This window comes from Aythya fuligula, chromosome 6 (assembly GCF_009819795.1).
Source record: "Aythya fuligula isolate bAytFul2 chromosome 6, bAytFul2.pri, whole genome shotgun sequence".
Classification (NCBI taxonomy): domain Eukaryota; kingdom Metazoa; phylum Chordata; class Aves; order Anseriformes; family Anatidae; genus Aythya; species Aythya fuligula.
In genome coordinates this window covers 10,566,828-10,587,368 of record NC_045564.1, presented here as the reverse complement: position 1 = coordinate 10,587,368, position 20,541 = coordinate 10,566,828, and the positions used below count along the sequence as shown (strand labels likewise).

Below are 20,541 nucleotides of genomic sequence, written 5' to 3'. Positions count from 1 at the left end.
AATGATTACAAATTGTTCTGTGGAAAGGCTGAAAGTTTTCTTTGGAAAGGCAGAGTCTGCAACAAGCAGTGCATTGGAGGCCATGGCCCTGCAGATGCCCAAGCCCCTTCCACAGTGCTTGCAGCCTGAGTAAGCCTCCTGAGCAGGGCTGCGAGCGAGCAACCCACTGCTCCTGGCACACGTGGGCAGACATCACCATGCGTAAGTGATGCTGAGCTAACATCTTCTGCATTTATCACCTGCTACCTGGGGAATGGGTTTTAGCAAAGTCGGTGAGCACTGAGGCATTGGTGGGGTGGCTCAGCTCCTCAGCTTCTGCTCGGGGCTGTGCACTCAGAGTGTAAATCAAATACCCCCAGTAGCTGCATGACATCTTTATTTTTATTGGCAAGAGAAGCAGTATACACAGCGACATTGCAGTCTCTTAGCTCGTTAAAAATATCTCAATAAATAAAACAAATAAGCAACATATACACTGGAACAGAAAATGAAAATAAAAAGGAGGGGAGGGAAGGGGCTGGGAGCTGTAGCAGATCATGGAGCAATAAGGAAGAGGCAGCAGAGTGTGGAGGGCAGTCTGTAGTCCAGGCTGTACTTGAAACAAATCATGCAGGGAGCTGGGGACACTGAGGCCTTTTTTCTTCCTTTTTTTTTTTCTTTTTTTTTTTTTTTTTCTGAGAGCCTTGGTCCAGTTTTGACATTACTGTACAAGAAATCATGTTTTGGAAAAAAAAAAAAAAAAAAGGAAAAAAAAGCATACAGCTAAGGAGAAATAAAATCCAAACCCAAAGATTTCTCATAAAGGTATTCCTGAATTAAGATTTATCAGAAAGAAAAAAAAAAAAAAAAAAAAAAAGAAATCAAACCAAACGCACAGACAGACACACGGACATAAAACCCAACAACAATGAACAATCAGGAATGTTGCTTCTCTTTTCTCTTTGGTCAGTCACTTGGGGAGAGATGTTGCAAAGTTTCAGACCGTTAGCTTTGGTGCTGGTTTCTGCTCAGTCTAAGTGCTCTGCAAGAGTTCAGAGCGAGGGAGGTCAAGAGGTGTCTTTTGGACCAGTTTACTTGAGGTTGTTAAGGTTTCAGAAGCTACAAACTTGGATACATCCCAATTCCACTTCAGTCTCAGACACTGGACAGTCTAGAGAAAGGGAGAGAAAAAAAGAAAAATAAATACACTGAATACAGCACATCTTTGTGTGATATATATTATCTCATAAACTCTTTTCCCCTGCAAACCAAGGCAGTGTTTGTGAAAACCCATAACCACATGTTAAAATCCATCCCTGGTGCCGGTAGCATGGAGACACTTGGTTAATCCAGCAGCTGGGCAAGATCCAGTGCACCAGGAATAGCCCTCGTGGCCTCTTAACCGAGGGAAACGGGGAGATTGGATGCTCAGCGCTAGTGTTGCTGCCAATTTGTTGCTGTATTTAGCACAGGGCTCCCAGCGACGCCCAGGGAGCAGAGCTAGGTGCCCCAAATGTGCTTGTACAAAATGTAATCCCACCCAAAGTGACTCTCGGCTCTTCCTGCAACATCAGGCAAACCCTGCTGAAAATTAATGTTTTCTTCCTATTCTTGGCTAGCACATTTAAGTAACAGCCAAGCACATCCAAAATAAAAGAAATCAGCATAAATCTGATGATTCCTTTTGGGTGTGTAACTTCAGAGTTTAGTAATGCCATAGCCTTTTTTTTCATTGTGATGTGAAATGATTAAATCCATAGGCAGGAGCAATGCATCTAAAAGTCCATTTGCTTACAGCACCTCTCCAGCCCCGAGGGATGTGATGCTAGAGCCCTGTTTTCCCCGCGGTTCCCAGCGACCCAGCCCTGAGTATCCACTCCGCTTTCTGGGATGTGACAGGATGCAGCAGCACGGCGGGGAGCCCTGTTACCTGCGGGCTTTGCCCTGGTCTGCAGCAACCTGCTGCTGCTCGTCTGCGGGCTGCTGGGACAAGCTGTGCCCCAGCAGTGCCCAAGGGAGATCCCAACCAACTTGGGGGAGGGATGATTTTTCATGCAAGATGCTGTTTCTGCCTCCAGAAAGCCATCTCAGCTCATATATCAAAAAGCAGATATAATTATTTCCTCCCACTAAGGAAAGCTTCCATTTAGCTTATTTCCTTTCCTTTCCTTCTCAAAGTTATTAATTATCTAATTACAACCACATTCTGCAGACGAGCTCAGGACTTGACAAGCTGCCCAGGACCACTTAGGAAAGCCTAACTGCTTGGTGTGTGCGAGCAGCCGTGGTTTGTGTATGAGCACGTCTGACAGATGACAGACTGGCCCTTTCTTCATGCTCACATTGCCACAACCCCAGCGAGGGGAGCACGGCGGGGACTCGGGAAAGAAAAATACAATAAAGGAAGGAGGAAGACACCACAGAGTGAGTTTCTGCTGGGGTCTGGGGCAACCTTTAAGCTCGGTGATCTTTTTTTCCACGATTTTCTCCAGCAAGCAGAGGAAGGGGTGGGTGCTGTTTGCTTCCAGCCACGTGACAAAACGCTGTACCCCGCTCCTTGTTCAGCCTGGCTGCCATGTAAAGGAAGGTAAAAATGGGCAGAAAGCAACACTGAGCTGGCCTACTCCCACTTATTTTTTAAACCCCATCCAAGATGGGACAGGTCAGCACAAAGCTGCTCTCGGAGCAAAAGTGGTGATTTGGAAGTCAATGTCTTCACCCCCGGTGCAGCTCCGACTGCTGCTGCAGTGCAGGATCTCATTTTCACCAGTTCCTTCAGGTTTCCAGCAGCTCTTTTGGCTTCGGCCAACTGGAAAAAATGGGAATTTCACAGCAGCTCAGTGCTAACAGGGTGTTTTGACTTCCCTGTTACAGTGAGGCAAACGAGCACAGGATCTGCTCAGCAAATGGCAGCAGTGCTGTGCCCCAGGGCTCTGGCTTGGCTTTGCAGGGTAAGGAACACCCTTACCCCATCCCTCCCCATCCTGCACAGGGCACCAGCACTGGGGTTGTGGTGGGCAGATTAGATGGCCCACTGCTGGGCTGATGCCTCGTTACCAGCCCTGGTTTCCCCGTGAGGGGCTGCAGGAGTCACCCAGGGCACTGCTGCTCATCTGTGGGTCCATGCTTTGCTGCCACGGCACTGCAGGTTTGAGCCTTGTGGTAATAATAAAGAGGCATTTCTCCATAAGTAATTGGAGTAATTGCTGTCCCCATGATGCCAAAAGAACCCTCAGCCCACATGTCTCTTGGGAAGGACCCTCCTGTGCTGGTTTTGGTTTGTTTGTTTGTTTAATATGTGTGATGTAAAGTTAGCAGATCAGACCAAGCAGCAGGAGACCTGTTATCTTTTGCTGTACAGCATGATCTCCATTACTCGAGGTTTTTAGGAGTGGGTTAAGCAAGTCAAGTACCATCTGGTTTTGTTGCAGTGGATCCAGCTGAAGGACAGGAGCATCCAAGGACTAGTTAGTCCTTCCTGAAAAAAATGCCATCTCGTGCAGCAGTGCCACAGTGGGACACATTCACAAGCAAGTAACAGTAGGTCAAGTGTTGTGTTCCTTTGTTGATTTTGCTGTCCCTCAGCTCGTGTGTGAGTCTATGATTTGGATTTGGGCCTGTGTGTGTGAATCACTTTCTGAGGTCTTACATCTCACTAACGATTTGTGGACCACAGGATGGGAACCACAGCACCAGATGAGCTGCTAAATGATTTTCCCTCCTATTTTCTCCAGTTATCCACTGCACATTAAGGCAGCCTCTTAGCTGATGAGGCAATATTATGCCCAGATACAAAGGTCACCCAAAGGCAGCTGGTACACCTGGCCATGAAAGGTTTATTTCCCCCAGTGTTTCTGGAAAGCCCAGCTCGAAGGGTCCCAGTAAAACCAGTGCACCCAGAATGTCCAGCTCTGATCCCAGCTCAACATACACCAGCGGGGGAAGCACTGCCCCATTGCCTTCAGGAGCGTTAAAAATGAGCCAGCAGGCTCCTGTCACCTGTTAAGTTACAGAGAGCTTTTCCACAGCAATTCTGTGCTTTAATGGACCCTCCCAAGGTCATGCTTCATGTTTATGATCCTTTAATTCCAGAGGGGCTCAACAAGGCGTTCATCAAAGCCTGCCAACGTATCCAGCTGGTGGCTACTCCTGTGAGCAGGGCCCACCGAGGTTTCCTGGAGAAGTCCTGCAAACCTGGCTCACTCGTGGCCTCACTGCATGTCTCCTGTGGCAGCTGGATGGTGAGGTACGGATTTATGGGGCTTCTTAAAGGACACAGCAAAGCCCATAGCAGATTTCACAGGGAGGGGACAGAGTTTCTGCTCTAAGTTCAGCACTGAGCTGGAGGGGTAGGACAGCAGGACCTTGCAGAGCTCAGTTTTAATCCTAGCTCATGCACAGGTTCCCTGTGTAAGTGCTCTCTTTGCATGTGCCTCAGTTTCCCTGGCTGGGAAGTTGCCGTACATCCCTTCCTCTCTCACAGTGCACATGGGTTTTAATTAGCTCGTGCCCATAAAGCACCTTGTGATTCTCCAGTGCATGGTTGAAGGGCATAAAGCTACACAATAACAGTGCATGATTAGAGTCTGGAGTGTGTGATGATACACAGTGAAGCTCTCTGCTGAACATAATTTCTAAACATTTCTTTTATCCTGCAGTTTAAAACACAGAATATAGCTGTTACGCACTCTGGACCCTATAACATTACAGATCCAGTGCATTTTCTGTGGTGGCACAAGCTGCTGCTCATTTTTATTTGCTTTAGAGCATTCCCCAGCCCCAGAGCACAGCAGGGAAACCGCGGCAGCTGAGAGCTGCAGGCTTGATGTAAGGTGGCAGCAAGAGCAGGGCCCTGGTCGGAGGAAATTTTGCAACAGGTCCCTGAGGTCCTTGCTTATATAGGATTAGGGTTGGGTTTGGTTACAAAGGGATTGAAATCATTTCCATAACACAGCCAAGAATGCAAAAGCAATAGAAATCACAGGAAAACCCTTTGAGTATTTAAACTGTTAAATACTCAATAATAAATAATAAAATAAATAATAAAATTATTATTATTTGTAAGAAAAAAATGGTATTTGAGCTTGTTGTATAGGTTGCAAAGTCAGAAATGGTTCTGTACCCAGGGTCTGGCCACTTTCCTACCAGAAAGGTCCCAGCCCAACTAAGGGGTCACAGGTGCCCGGTCCTGTTGCCTTCTGCTCCTAACCGAGCTGGGGTCGGGCAGCAAGGGGGGAGATGAGGGGCACAAACAGCAGCACGGTGCAGCACACGCCAGCTGCTCGCCCCGTGACACCTGGTACTGATTTCGGCAGTCGCTGAGAAGTTTATAGACTGTTTCCTCCCCCCTTCCCCTTCATCTTGGGGAAGTGAAAAGGAGTGTGGGTCAAAGCCGAGACCCCAGCCCCGCTCAGTGGGTCAGTGCAGGGCACGCTGCCCGTGCCCCCGGGCTGGCGATGCTGCTTTCGGCTGCCTCCAGAGGGGACACGGTTTCTGACTGAGCATCCTTCACTGCTGAATTGCAGTAACTGATGTGAATAAGTAATAAGTGACACCTGTGAGTGTGCTCCTCTCTGCCCCCGTGTGTGGCTGCCCCGTTCCTGGCTCAGTGGGATGGAGAGGCTGCTCTTCCCACCAGCCCGCGGTGCCCCAGCCGCTCTGCCGCATTCGGCACAGTCCCCACCACTGCATTTTTGCCTCCTTTGAAGTCTCCCTGCCCAGACTGTGCCTGTTCTTTAAGCGTCCCCAGAACATTCATTTTTAATGGGATGTTAACTTCAAAGGCTGCTTTTTTACAGACTCTGGAGGTTTGGAGCAGGGAGCGGCATTTCTGCGAGGCGGGCTGGCGAGCAGCGGGGCTGCCTGGGGTGATTAGGTAGGACACAAGCAAACACGCGCTGAGGAAGCAAATATTAAACCAGCCCACGAGAAAGCACCAGACAAACTCAGCTGGAGTTCCCCGTTGTCTCAAAACTCATCCTCCCAACATGAGAATAACCAGAAGGGAAAAATGCGAGGAAACCTACAGTTAAAGCCCACTCAGGCTGTCACTAGCCCTGGCCCACACTGATGATCAGGTTGTTCCCGTGCTAGGTGTTGCACGAGAGCTGGTAAGAGCGTTTTCCCCTTCGAGAACAGCAGCAGAGGAACAAATTCTCCTGCCCAAGGAAAAGCTGCAGGGCCCCCGTCGTCATGTCAGAAATGGTCCCATCTCCATCTCCTCTGCTAGTGATGGGACGTTATGGGGTGGATGGGGAAGGAGTAGTCCCCTTCTGTGTTGGACCTGCTTGGAGATTACATTTGATTGAGACAGGGCAGAGCAAGAACATGAGGCAGTGACCTCTCTAGTTGTTACCCAGGCATGTATTTTCAAGGCTGGATATGCTCTGAATATTTAAAAAGAGAAGGGAAAATGTCCTGTAGCTGATTTATTCTGGAAATGTCCCACCGCTGGGTTCAAGCACTGCTGGGTTACAACACAGCAGGGGACACTCCTGCTCTAGAAAATCAATAAAATGTTTCTGTCGGCGCTAAGTAGCAGCTGCCCTTAATATTTTTCAAAACAAATAAATGTGGCTAGTTTGGTTACTGCATGATGTCACAGCCCCGGTACGCCCACCCGCCACACCAGCGCTGCGTGTGTACTGCCCCGTAGGCACGCCGTGGTTGGGGATGGGGAAAACAAGAGCGAACAATGCAAAACGTGACATGGGACGCACGTGTCCGCGCCCGTGCCTTTGGAGAGAAAAGGTCAGCATGGGCTGATGTGAATTTTTGAAATGCCAAAGCAGGCTGCTCCAGAAATCGCGCTGTTCTTTAGATTAGGAAATGTCAAGCTAGAGGGGAAGACAGATCTCAGGGTCTTGATTCTCAGGCCAGAAAGCCTGAATCTGGTTTGCTTCTGGCCACGGGAGCCCCATCTCACCTGGTTACTGAGGCAGAGGACTGGATGTGGCCCATGGCAGGCTAGCTGGAGTCCTGAGAGCAACTTGTGCTCCTTTCTCCCTAGTGCCTGTCACCCTACTCAACCCCAGGTTTGCCGTCCAAGAGGACTGCCTTTAAAGCCTACCTGGCAGTTTGAAGTGCAGAGGTCTGAGATACCCAGGAGGATCTTGCTGGGGACTCGGAAATCACCAAACTTATTGGGGGTTGTCATCTTCTTGAGCAGGGTACCTACCTGTGGTGCTTAAGGCTTATGTGCTTACTGTCAAACACCCCAACCTTGCCCTTAACCTTGCTCATTCCTGACCTTTGTGAACTGAGGACCATTGCTTTCAGCTTAAATAACCATGTTGCAAGTATTGATCATGATATCCATGGTCAGGTCTGTAAGCTTTGCTATCCAGACTCTTTTTTTTTTTTTTTTTTTTTAATCTGTTCATAACCTTCTGAAACTTGTGCTGAAAATATTCCATGCCCGAAGGTGATTCCTCTTCCTTGTTGTTGCTTTTCTTTTCTGGAGACTAGGCAAAAATGGTCCAGCTGTTTTGGAGCACAGGGAGAGTGGAAACCAGCCATGCTCCAAAACGCTACAAGCTTTCCTGTGACTGTGTGTCGGAGGCTGTGATGGCCGCGGGTGGAAAGCTGAAAGGCGGCGTGCAGATAGCCCGGTTCACAAAGCAGCACTCCACCTGGACCAGGAGGAAATTAAGTTTGTTTTGACCTAGTTCTGAGCCTCCCCGAATCGCCTTCCAACTATGCATGGGGTGAGTTTCTGTGAGCCATATGAAACAGACCTAAGTCAGGAAGAATGGGGCGTTATTTTGGCTTGGATTTTATCATAGTGCCATTAAACTTACAGAAGAGAGGTGCTAGGGTGGAGGCGAGGTGCTGGCAGCCAGGACCTGGCCTGGAGCCGTGACCAGCACATAGGGACGTACACAGGCAAACAGGTATTTGCAACCTTCCATCCTGGAGGATTAGGCAAAACATGGAGCTCCTGGTTGCTATTGCTCCTGCAGATTACGAAAACCAGAAAGAACCGAAGTGGGCTGCAGCAGAGGTTTGTGGAGGAAAACTTTGCTCTGACTTCCTGCTGTGTAGGGTAAAAGCAAAGCAGAAAAGAGACTTGTTTATCACCAGCCAAATCTCCCAAAGCAAGGCTCATTTTCAAAGCCGGGCCCCATCCTGGGAGGTGGGCTCGTTGCCCTTTGCCTTTGCCAAAGCACCCTAGAACTGAGCCCTTTTCCCGTACACCCTGACCATCACAGCCACTCTTGGGTAAAATGGTGGATTCCTACGAGCAGTTTTATCCACTGCTGCCTACTAAAGACCATGCAGAGGGACCTGCAACAGGCCTGTGTCACCTTGACTGGAAAAGGAGAGTGCTGGGGTTTTGCTTTTGTTCCCTACCTGGGTAAATGGCACCTCACTGATTTCCTTAAGAGCCTTGAAGACGAGGACTGTCCCAGCTCAGGTGGTGGGTTTCACAGTCACCATGGTGATATCATGATTGATAATCTCTGGCTGCAGCAAAGACCAGCTTGGTGCTCCAGAACCTGTTCACACCACCAAGCGGCTTGGTTCAGACCTGACCCGCATTTAGATGTGTAACCAGGCCCCATCACCAGTTTTTCTAGAGAAACTTCTGCTCTATCAGTCAAAACTGGCTGTCAGAAAGGGAAAGTTAGAGTGAGATCAGAAGAATTTTCAAAGGCTTTCCATTTTTGCAATTTCCATGCTGAAATGTCTATATAGAATAGCTTGTAGCAAGTAGGCTAAAACCAAATCAAAGCACACCGAAAATTTTAACTGAATTCATTGGGTCTTTAGGTGTGTTTATGAAAGTAAGTCCTTGGTCTGTGTAGGAATGGGAAACCTGTATCTGTACATGTTGTGTTCATATTTATGCATAGTTTATATATGAACTAATGTTTTTGTAGCAAAGTGAAAGGAAGAAAGGATCTATGCCCTGCTACAGGCATTGGCTGTGTCTGTACCAAAGGGATATTCTCAAATCATCTTACAGATTTGTCAGCTGTTCCCAGAGCCAGGGTAGACAGTAGTCTCTATTTAAGATATTTTTGACATTTGGATGGCACAAAGATGCAACTTTGAGGGAAAAATACCGTATTGCTTAGCAGCAGCAAGGCCTTTGGAAGCAGGCAACTATGTGCTGTCTTACATGGGAAAAGCCAGCATGAGGCAACCCCAGAGAAGGACCAAGAGTCATATTTTGGAAAGCCAATTTCCCCATACCAGCATGCCAGAAAGGGTCCCCCTCCTGTTTGACCACAGGACAGCTGGGTGAGGAGAATGAGACAACAGTGGTGAGGTGGAAAAACAATGTTTTGGCTGTGTCCTTGAGCACATCTACCTTGCTGCCCACACAACTGTGCAGGAAAGCAGCCCACACTGGCGTGCATAATGGTCCTGGGGATGCCCCACCTGCAATGCAAGGGGTTGGGGAACACAGCCAGAGGCAAACAGCAGAGATAAGGCAAAAGGGGGAAACTGAGGCACAGAGGCACCTGTGAGTGGTTAGGTGGTTAGAATAGTGGAACTCTCCTGTTTTCTAGGTTGTTTCCCATCAGAAAAAGCTAAAAAGAAGGGGTTGGGGGTATAAGTTCCCATCACTGTGATTGCTCTGTGTCCCCTGGGGAGTCCTTGTGAGTGCAGCACAGGCACCTACACTAATACATGGTGACCGGGAAAGGAGAGAGCCCAATTGCACAACCATCCCTAACACAGTGTGTGACTGCTGCCCTTGCAGAAAAGGCACAAGGGCCGGTCTGCAAGACTTCAGAGGGGAGGAAGCAGCGGAGAAAGGAATTCAGATAATTGTGTACATGCAGAGGGGGGAGAGGGCCAAAATCAGATCTAATGCTACGGGTACGGACAGACTGAAACCAGATACCTTGGCTTGTGTTTTTCTGCCTTTGCTGGTATGAACTCTTATCAACCATCCGCTCTTGAAGTCTCCCAGATGAAGGAAAGCCACAACTATGTGCATCTTACAGCTGGGAAACCATTTAAAAACATATCCCTTGCCGTTGTTCATTCCCGAGCCGCAGGGCCTCCCCTTGCTCTCTCCAAACCTACCCCTGCCTCAAGCGCCTTTCGCTGTCTAGAGGAAAGCCTCTAATCTAATTTACCCCAGGCTTTTCAGACCTTGGAGGATTTATCTGCCCATGGCTGGTCCAAGAGAAAACATCCTCCCCGCGTCCCGCGGCTCCCCGGTTTGTTATCGGGAGTGTGACTAACTGTTTGACAGGGATGCAGGAAAAGAAAACGTACGGCCCATCTGGAAGGAGGTTTAATCCTTTCAATTCTCCTCCCTCCAAGCCTGTTTCGGTCTCACCAGCCCAGCACTGAGGAAAGCCAATGGCTTGCTCACACCTCCCTGTTTGGGATGAAAAATCCAAAAGAGACAACGCCAAAAAGGAAGCCAACAGGAGAGCCCGTGACCCTGGACCTGTGTCTTGGCCTTGGCCAGCTGAACAGGACAGAGCATGCCTGCAAGGCTGGGGACCAGCTGCCACAGCTGAAATAAAGCCGGGGATATTGAGTGCTTCTGTCACAAATAACTATCCACAGAAAAGAGAAGTAGATTGATTATATATATGTGTATATATATATATATATATATATATAAATTTAATGACAGCAAGCAGCCAATATTGATTGAACTAATCATGTTTTAAATCCTTTTTTTTTTTTTTTCTTCTCATTGTCTTGCAGGAAGACTCGTTTGTATCTATGGCCACCTATCTAAACAGACTTCACCTGTGTCAAGTCTGGCTGTCCTGGAAGAGCTGCTGGCCCTGTAAGTCCAGCTTTACAATGCTGGACTTAAATTTACAAATTATTTGTCACTCTTTGTCTTTTCATTTTTTCAGTTTTTAAAAACTATTTTTTAATTAGAAAAAAATAATTTAAAAATAATTTATTTTTTATTTTTAAAAGGAATTTAACATAGTACAGAAGACTAACATTTTAAAAGTTAATGAGACACTACTTGTTGCATTTGTCCAGTGTAATTTATGCTGGTGCATTTACCAGAAAGGCCTGCATTTAACATTGATTTATTAATGCGTAATCTATAGGTTTATCTATGGATATATTAACCAGCAGTTAAGTGACTGTTTTTTGACTGCCACAAACTTTATTATTTTGGTATCCATCATACAGCTGCCTTTCTCGCACCCAGTTCTTATTTAAAGGTGAATGAACTCTTCTATTCTCTCAGCCTCAGGTGCACGGCTATAAACTAAGCTCTCTGGAGTAAAATAAGTTTCTGCAGTATCAGAGAAGGCAGTGACTCTCATGAGCAATTTTAACACCTCTACAAACTCTGATCTCGAAGTTTCCTTGGCTCCTGTTAAACTTCCCTTGCATCTCCAGCTCTCTATCATTTGAATTTTGATTTATCTGAGTGTAATTCATGCCTGGGAAGGAATACAGGTTGTGGTAATTCCACGTTAAATTTCAAAGATGGTTATTTTAAAAAACATGCTGTTTTCTTGGGGTGGGGAACATCAGCCCAGTAAAACATCCAGACACCTCTTATAAAAGCAAAAAATGACAGGAACATAACAGCTTGAGAGCCTCCACCAAGCCAGTTGACACCAACCCACAGATTACAGAAGCTGAAGAGGGAGGGAAGCTGCAGGGTCAGCACAGTCTGACCTCAGGCCTGCAAGATGCCTGGGAGCTCAGAGCTCCCCGGGACACCAGCCCTGCTCCCGGTGTGAATCAGCACAGCCTGACCCAAAATACAGGAAAGCTGAGCTGGCCTTCACTGCACCCAGAAACTCACAGGCTCAACCACTTCCAGCAGGAGAACTTGCCCTTTGGGGTCCCGAAACACATAGAAAAAAAGCCACTTCTTCAGCATTTTGGCTTGTGGCTGATTATTCTGGCCCAGATAAAATTAGTAGCCTGGGGCTGGCCTCCCAGTATGGATGACAAGTGAGAGCTCTGCAATGAAGTATTTTGCTGCTGGGACTCTCAGGGTTTCTGCGTTATGTCCTGCCTCTCTGCAGCAACCTCCAGGCAGTCAGTATGCTTGCTCCAAGGTGCTGCGTCCCTCCCTTGCCAGAAAATAAAATAAAAAAAAATCTTTAAACAGGAAAGAGCCCCCCAAAGGAACAGTTCCCCCAGCCCTGCACTCCTCCACAGTCCAAGCCTTGGCCTCCCCGGGGCTGTGGGGTTCGTCGCAGCTGGAGAAGGAGGTAGGTTTGTGGGAGCCCCTTGTTAAAATCTTGGCAGTACATCACTGAAAGCGCGGCTAGAAATTGCCAAAAGCCGGAAGCTGTTAATGAGCAGTTGGAGCAGGAAAAAGCAGAGCTGTTTCGACATTTGAAAGGGCCGTCTAAGCTCTGTCCTCGGCTCTGCCCAGCTGCCTCGTGGGTGGCTCTGAAGAACAAGCGCTCGGGGACACCACCAACATCTCCTGGCCCACGAAAGGGCCTGTGGTGCAAGGGGCCAGGGAAAGTCAGTGGCAACAGGCAAAGAGGGATGTGAAGGATCCAGACAGCACCAGCCCTCCTGGATAACACCACAGCAGAGAAAACCCACCTCCGGACCCCTTCCTTGGGCTCATCTCTGAGGCACTCCGGAGTGAGCCTGGCTTTGCACAGGGAAGGTGTGGAACAGAGGAGCAGGGAGGGGAAGAAGGCAGAGAAAGAGATTTTCTTCTTGGGCAGCTCCAGTAAAATAAAGGGGGATGGGGAGGGAGGTGGCACAGACGCATACGTGTCCCTGAACAACGGCTTTGAAGCTGATGAGGCTTGTGCCAACGGCGTTAAATACGCTCCCTCTCATCTCCCTCTGCCTCCTGAGCCCCTGACCCTCCAACCTCGGGGCCTCTCAGATCTATATGGGTTTCAGCTGCCAGCCTGTAAGCAATTCTGGGCAGGCATTTGGCTCTTCCTGCCTGAAACACACACTTACTACATGCTTGGGCCAGCCAGATTAGTGCTAAGCAGTGGAAATATATTGCACAGAAATCAGATAAGAAAGGTAAAGTGGTCATGCATGGGCTGTACATTTCTGTTGAGATGCTCACAGCAAAAGCCATGTTCAGTGCTTACCCTGCACGAATACAGCTCACAAGCTAAGGGTGAGTATCCTTCAGGATGAAGTTGCATGAGCTGTTGTTACAGTTTATAGACCTGTCGGCTATGATGACTGAATGCACGCACATGCTAAGCTGTTTGGAAAGTAAAGGATATCATGTTCTTGTAGGCTGCTTGAGAATATCTGGGAGGAAGATATCAATAGGAGCGAGGTTCTTTTTCCTCTCGGAAATACGTGAGACTGGTGCCTCTGGGCAGCTGGTGCTGCACACTGTATGGTATGCAGCCTGCTCTGACAGCGCTGGCAGCCAGTGTGAAATGTCTGCTCCCTGTTCGCCTCTACAGGAATAACCACAACAGAGGTATGAAATGGGCTGTAAAAAAAACCCTCTGCCTCCACCTCATTTCAGGAAAAGGAAAGAATATTGGACAGAGGGAAACCTTTTCTCCTCCCCTCTCCATGCCTGCCAAAATAATACAAATTCTAGGAACAACACCTTCTCTAAAAATAAATATATACATCTGCAGCTTTATTCTTTTTCCAAGGGAACTCTTTTGGTCTGGCCTGCTCAGCCAGCACCTTCCCTGCTCTCCTTATTTTTCCTGTGTGCAGCGTGTATTCAGCTGCAAACTTCCTGAGCAGCAGCATCCCCGGGGGGAGGAAGAAATCGTGTTTTCTGGCTCAGGGATTAGGACTGGGCACCAGCAGGTCCTATCCAAAGGATGAATCCTTTCTTACTCATTCCCCCACTTTACCTGCCCCTGTCCTGTGTGGATGAGGTACTCTGAAGCAAGCCTTGCTCTGTCCATAGGCAGCTGATCACAAAAAGGACCGATCTCAGCTTTTTTACATCAGTGCAGCACAAAGGCTCTGTGACAACATTGCCTCCTAAGAGTAAATCAGCAAGTGGGTTATAGCAGCCATCCGTTATGACTGACTCAACTAATTCCACTGATGGATTCATGCCAGTGGTATTAACAACAACAAAAAGCCTGCTTTGAAAATGCCCCTGGTTCAAGCTCCTGATTTGAAATAAGTAAATAAATAAAATTTGGGGCCACCCACTAAAAAGCAGAGACAGTTTGCATAAATTCAATGGCATTTCATAGGCTCCTGTGAACAATCTGCGGGACAGGTATGATTTCCTTATGAACGCAGGGTGCTTTTTAATGTTTGATACAGTTACTGACAAATAGCAGCTGAAACACCTGTATGCCAGATGTGCACAGCTGTACGTGTGCTGCTGCTGATCAATCTTCAGATTACATCACGTTCCAGATGCCTGACTTCAGAAACGCTTGGGAGGCAGAGCTGAAGCAAGCAAACTGCAAGCTTAGGCATTTCTCCTTCCCGATGGTGATGCTCTGCCTCTGCACGCAATGCCGAGCCCCGTTTTGTCACCTTGACCTGAGCGATGCTGCCTCAGAGCAAAAGCATCCTTTAGCCGTGAGTAACATCTGTGCATGCATAATGCAACGAGGAGGTGGGCTACATGCTGTCCACCCTGCTTTCCTACCACCTGAGACCAAAAAGCCATCAACACCAGGCTGTGAAGAGGTTTGTTCCTGTGTTTCTTCTCGCTGCAACCCAAGGCACACCTTCAATGTCTCCCCACAGGCACACGTGTGTGGCTGTGTGTGGCTCCGTGCACATGCACGTGTACAGGAACTGCTGTGAAAGTCAAGTACTTTTAATTTTCATTGGATTTGTTCCCCACTAGGAGGATGGCACTTGTTCCTGTAACATTGGGAAGCAAAACTTGGCCTGCCTTAAAAGAGACTTGGAGGTAACTGCTACAAAAAGAAAAAAGATGCCTCTATTATTATCATTATTATTATTATTATTAGTAATAATAATAATAATAATGTTATTATTGCTGCTATTATTGTTGTTATTATCATTATCATTATTACCACTATATTTATATTTATTTATTTACTATTGCATTTGGTGTGGGGAAGAAAGCTTTCCCTTTGCTGAACGAAACTGTGCTCACCCTTCAAAACTGTTTCTTCAAACAGATGCCAGGACAGATTCCCCAAAGCTCTGTGGATTTAGTCCTAATTTTTCACACTAAGGATCCTACACAGAATCACAAAAAGCCTTTAGTGAGAAGCAGCAGGATTGACTCATTTCCTTGCCCACCATGCTCACTGCCACCACACCTGGGTTTTGTCAGAGCTGGGACTTGCATCCCGGATCACATTCCCAAACATTTGTGGAGGAAAGAGTGCTGCTTTGGCATCTCCCCCCTCGCATGAGGCAGCGTTTGAAGAATGTGCCCTCGCTCGCCACACCCTGGTCCCTGAAGTCGGTGATCGCAATGGCTCGGCCCGAGCCCAGCAGTGTTTCCCACCGAAGCAGGTGCAGGTTTTTGATAACCACCCAGGCTCTGAGTAACGGCAGTGATTCAGTGCGTGTGTTACTAATCTCCCAGGACTTTTGGACGGGATTGTACCAGGCCAGGTCTCCATCTGGGATTAATCAACACAGCTTCATTGAAGTCAAGGGGCCAAATTCTCACTTGGAATAAACCGGTTTAACTCCACTGCAGTCAATAAAGCTACTCTGATCTTTTTTATGGCAAGAATAGTCCAACTCTTTAAAATACGTGGGGTTATAGGGTGTTGCCCTCATGCAGAGGGAGTTGCACTTTTATATGCCATACACGCCTGACGTGGTAAGTTCTTGGCATCAAGTAAGGCACACCGGTGTGTGTCCGTGATGCTAACCACGCTGTGCTTCAGAGAAGGCTGTCAGGAGATGCACGGAGCTATGTTAACATGGACATAAGACTGGCAAGAGCCCTCACCAGTCCAGCATCACTACTAGGTCATTTCTTCCATCCTTGGCTGCAAGCATTGTGTCATACAATCCTTCCTCAAAACTCTGCAGCTTTTGTCTTACATGCAGATGGCACTGCTGATGCTTAAAAGCAGCCCTCTAGATCTTCTACTCGGTTTTTATTACCAACCTCTTCTCAAGACAGGCTTTCTGCTGCCTGGGGTGCCTAAGACAGTCTTGTATCAAGGGACTTCTCCAAGGTAAGCGGCAGGAGGTAAGGCTATTTGCAGAGCTTAGAGGGGATTCACAGCCTTCAAGGCTTTTTGTGTGAGTATGCCGTGCTTCAGCATGGTCTTGTTTGCTTTGCTTCAAATCTTTTGGCCTTGGCTGGCTCTGACCCCACAAATGTTTGAATGTCTGTGTTATTCTTCAGCTGTGCTTGTGTACCAGGGCTGTGGCGGTCACTGGAGGGGCTCCTCATTAAAGTAGTGATGGGGCTCTCTGGAGAGGAGGACAGTAATGCTGCAGGGAATAATGAGGCAGCAAATCTCCCTCAGGGCTGCCCGTGGGTGAAATATTTTATCTTTTATTGTTGTGGTTTCTGATGCCTAATTCAGGAGCGTGGTCTCCTGAAGAGGTAGCAGTGACCCATCAGCCCATGGCCATGCACTGACCTGCTGTGAGTCACTCTTTTTTCCAAGACTCATAAGACTAGCATCATTGCTTATAACTCAGCTTGAGGTTGGCCAGCTGCTTTACGGGCTTTCCTGAAGCTGTTACATGCGTGATGCAGGACAAGCAAGCAATGGGAAGGAGAAAAGGGAAAGATCTTACTCAGAACCTCTTTAGCAACACAGTTCCAGTCTGGATGGTGCCACAAACCTTCGTCAGCTGGCTTGGCCTTTGTGCTGCTCCACGGGGTCAGGCTAGCCTGTCCTACCCCAACCTGCTCTGCTCCAAGAGGCTGCTCTCCTTCAAGCTAATCCTCCTCCTGTACTCACTCCGTGGGCTGCAATTTCCTCTGCAACGAGGAACCAGTGTTCTTAATTATTTTTTCTTGCACATCAGAGAACTGGGAGTGAACACCAAAGCTGGTTTATTCTGGTTGCTGTCTACCAGCTCTCTGTGTTGCTGCTTCAGGTTTCAATAAAATAGGTTCTCCTGCAGGTGCTTCAGTTTTTCACCACACATCTAAAATTTATGGGTTTGGGAGGTAAAATATGAAGCTGGTCATTCCCTTGCTATGATTTTTAAAAGGGGAGTAAACATTCTTACTCCAGTAAGTTCAAACTCCTGGAGGAAGAAACAAGCAGAGATGCTGCTAAAGAAACAATCTGAGTAAAAATAAAAATAAAAAAAAAAAAAAAAAAAAAAACCTGCATGTCCTAAGATTGCCTCTGTTTAGTGAATTATTTAATCACATGCCTAGTTTCTAAATGTGTGCCTGTAGCCCCCTGATTTCAGTGGGATTTATCACATGCACTAAGGATGTGTCATGTGCTTTGCTGAATCAGAACAGACTAACAAATGACTACCAAGAACTTGAATTGTATGCAACATGCACACAGAAGCCTATAAAAAGCCCTGGAAAATTGGTTTACATGGTCTTTTCCAGTCTGTCATCCTGCAAAATGCAGATGTACTTTTTTTTTTTGACTCCGCTTGTCGGGTTTTTTGGATTTGGGTGATTATATGAATGGGTTAAGTCAACGTTTTCAACCAAATCACTGTACAGATGACTCAGCTCAACACCAGCTGGCTGGTCTTGTTTAGGTTTGCCAGCTGCAAGCTGGACTTGCTTGAGCCTTTGAATCTGAACCCTGCTAGTTTCCCACTGAGCTAATAACCTATATTACTGTGATACCGATGCAATCTCCTTGCTGGGGGAGGGAGAGGAGCTCTCTGCATCTGTTCAAAACAAAGACTTCATGCTTTGAATTTGGCAATGCTGTTCCTCTCTGTATTTCACATACTGTCCTAGGATGTGCAGACCTGAGCTAAGCTTATGCTCCTGTGAATCGGGGACTTTCCTGAAACTGCTGCTCACGTGTTTCTCATCTGACTGCTTGTGTCTGTGACTGGTGCTGAATAGCTTTTCTGCTCCACACAACCAAGTTTTACATGCAGCTTGTGTCTGCAGTACAAAAAAATGTTTCCTTACTTTTCTTACCCCCAAGTTAAAACTGCACAGGCATGTTTGTGAACAGTGAGGGAGGCTGGACGAGTCTAGTGACTGAAATGGAAGCCCTACAGGTTCAGTGAGAACTCATACTGAATGCAGGTGCACAGATCATCTGTGATATTTATACTTACATACACTACAGGTATGGAAGAGCATAAGATGTCTGTAGTAACTTCATTCCTTTGCACTTTTCACCATTAAAGTTGTTTTTTCCAGCTATTGTGGAGTGCAGCCATAGGGATACCATTGAGGTCAGCATTCAGTAGGGCTCCTGGTGTAACCCCTACTTTTCAATCCTAATTTAATTCTCTGTTTAGCTAGAAGCAATATATGCACTATGAGTTTTGCTTTGCTCTTCTGACAAATGCCTATCTTCTCTCCATGAGAGATAGCGAGTGAGCAAGGGACACACACACTGAAATTTTGGCCCAGATTAGGGATTTGAGCCTTATGTATGCCATGGGCTCAGAACGCTGCAAGCTTCTGGAGTTTAGGGAGGTTTTGGAGCTCTTCACTCACTGCCTCAGTAAGTTCTCTGCTGAAATGTTTTTTTTTTTTTTTTTTTCCCAACCACTTCTTTTACCAAGGTCCTGCAAAACTCTTCTCAAGAAAAGTAAAGCTGTTTTTGACAACCAAAGAGATTCTGGTTTCCACCTCATTCTCAGTTCTTAGCAAATGCAATTAGCAGTATTTCTTATTACATCCTCCCTTGAAAAGTAAATAGATTCCTAGGGATCAGTTGTTCTTCAGCTTAAAGGACCCCTAGAGACAGCAGTACCTTATAGCAACAAACGAATAAATGAAATGGATGGGCTCAGGGATGCTAGATGCTTCTTGGGGTACAGTCTTTTCCCTTGAATGTGGAAGAAAGGAGAGGTGCTAATGGAAAGGAGTTCACAAGTTTTCCATTCCCAAATGTGAATGCTTCAGCCAGGAATTATGAAGACCCCTATCCACAGCATGCTTGCTGAGAACTAGTCTCTACAATGTGTCTGAGGCTGCAGCCCACTTGAACTGCAGCTGGAAATCTTGCAGCAGTGCAATGTGCTCCTGTTCCTGTGGGACTGGCGAGAAGCCCTTGGAAATCTGCACTCCACAAATGAAGATGGTAACTTGTTGGTTAATGCCATGCCTGGTGACTGGGGAGGTGTCCTCAGATTAGGGGAGCTGTTGGGCCACACTCGTGTCCTGGAAGAGCATGCACGCACCCTACAGGAAACTTAACCTGACATCCCACACAAGTTGGCTGAATAAAGTGATCTCTGCCCTTTCCATACTTATTTATATTTTCAGTTGACTGCATAATCTGGCCCTCTAGAAAGTCCCTTCTGGAGGTCACACAGCTGAAATAATAGCTAATGATTTTTTAAAAATGATTTGGGAGTTATTAAATACTTTCTTCTTCCTTTCCTTCCCTCCCCTCAGTCCCTCTTTGGCAAACACTCCTGGGTCATTCCACCAGAGTGCTTTGCCTTCCAGAGCAGGGCATGCTGGAAAAGCATCCTGATGTGTATGAAGGGTCTACGCCCATCTCCAAGTGTTTGCACATTGCCCCAAAGCTGGGTAGGGCTGGGATAAGGAAACTAGATGAAGTGTGCAATATCACAGCAACTCCAGACACTAACCAGAATTGCTGGCATTGCTTTTCCTCCCAGAGACATCCCTCTCGGCTCCAGTCACTTCACTTGCCTGTTTCATCTCTGGCAATTGGATGCTCTTAAATCCAGGCGAAGGGCTGTCAAGTTTCTCCTGTATAAACCACCCAAGCCATTTCCATCTATGCTCCATTAACCAAAGGAGGAGCTGAGTTTATTGCTTTTGTTGGAGCTAGGCCTGGTTGCATAAGCTAGCCTCTGGCTGCAGAAGTCAGGGTTTTGTAGCTGTCCTGGGGGAACCCGTTCCCCTTTTCCAAGTCTGCAAAGATCTTCCCATGCTCTCTCTCGGGCAGGGATAATAATGCCCACGTGGAGCAAGGATTTGTGCACAGACAACAAAGCATTCCAGTATTACTGGGAGCTATACTGGTATGTCTGGTGGAAAGTTTCGTTGCAGGTGCAGACCAGTGGTGGCTGATGTCTGTGGAGACGGCCTGGGCTGTTGCAGTAATAGGACATACATAGGGGCTGCTCTGAACCATCTTGTGCCTTCTCCTGGACTTCCAACAGTACTTGCTTAACCCCTCTCATATTGGTCTGGCATGTTATGGCTTAAAGAAGCTTTCCCAAGGGATTCAAACAGCAACTAAATGGTAAAGAACCTCAGGCATGAACGTAGGTTGGTATTTCCAAAAGGGCTGAGGAAATTTGGTGCCCTTCAGCTCTAGAGGGGTCCCACATTTCTTTGACATCATCTCCCAGTTCCAGTCTGCCTGTCAGACCCTGTCACTTCCCTAATAACAGGTCAGAGGAAGGTGGTCTTGGCTATTGGGAGGCCAAGTTCAGTGTGATGCTCTGGCAGAGACTGTGCACTTGCAGGCAGTGAGGATGAAATAATTGTTTCATGCCTCAATTCAGTCGTGTTTGGTTGTGTTGGTTCTTTCCTTTGTGGGTCTCCAAAATAACCTGGCTGCCTGCTGG

The 20,541-nt window shown here is 47.2% G+C and overlaps 1 protein-coding gene across 1 annotated transcript in view; it reads right to left on the bottom strand.

Annotated features, from left to right (window-relative positions):
* Nucleotides 1-877: 877 nt before the first annotated feature.
* TWIST2 (twist family bHLH transcription factor 2) overlaps nucleotides 878-20,541 on the bottom strand; it is a 35,360-nt gene continuing 15,696 nt past the window's right edge. The window contains exon 2 of the mRNA XM_032190637.1: nucleotides 878-1,150. The gene's annotated coding sequence lies outside the window, so the exon portion shown is untranslated. The remainder of the gene's footprint in view (nucleotides 1,151-20,541) is intronic.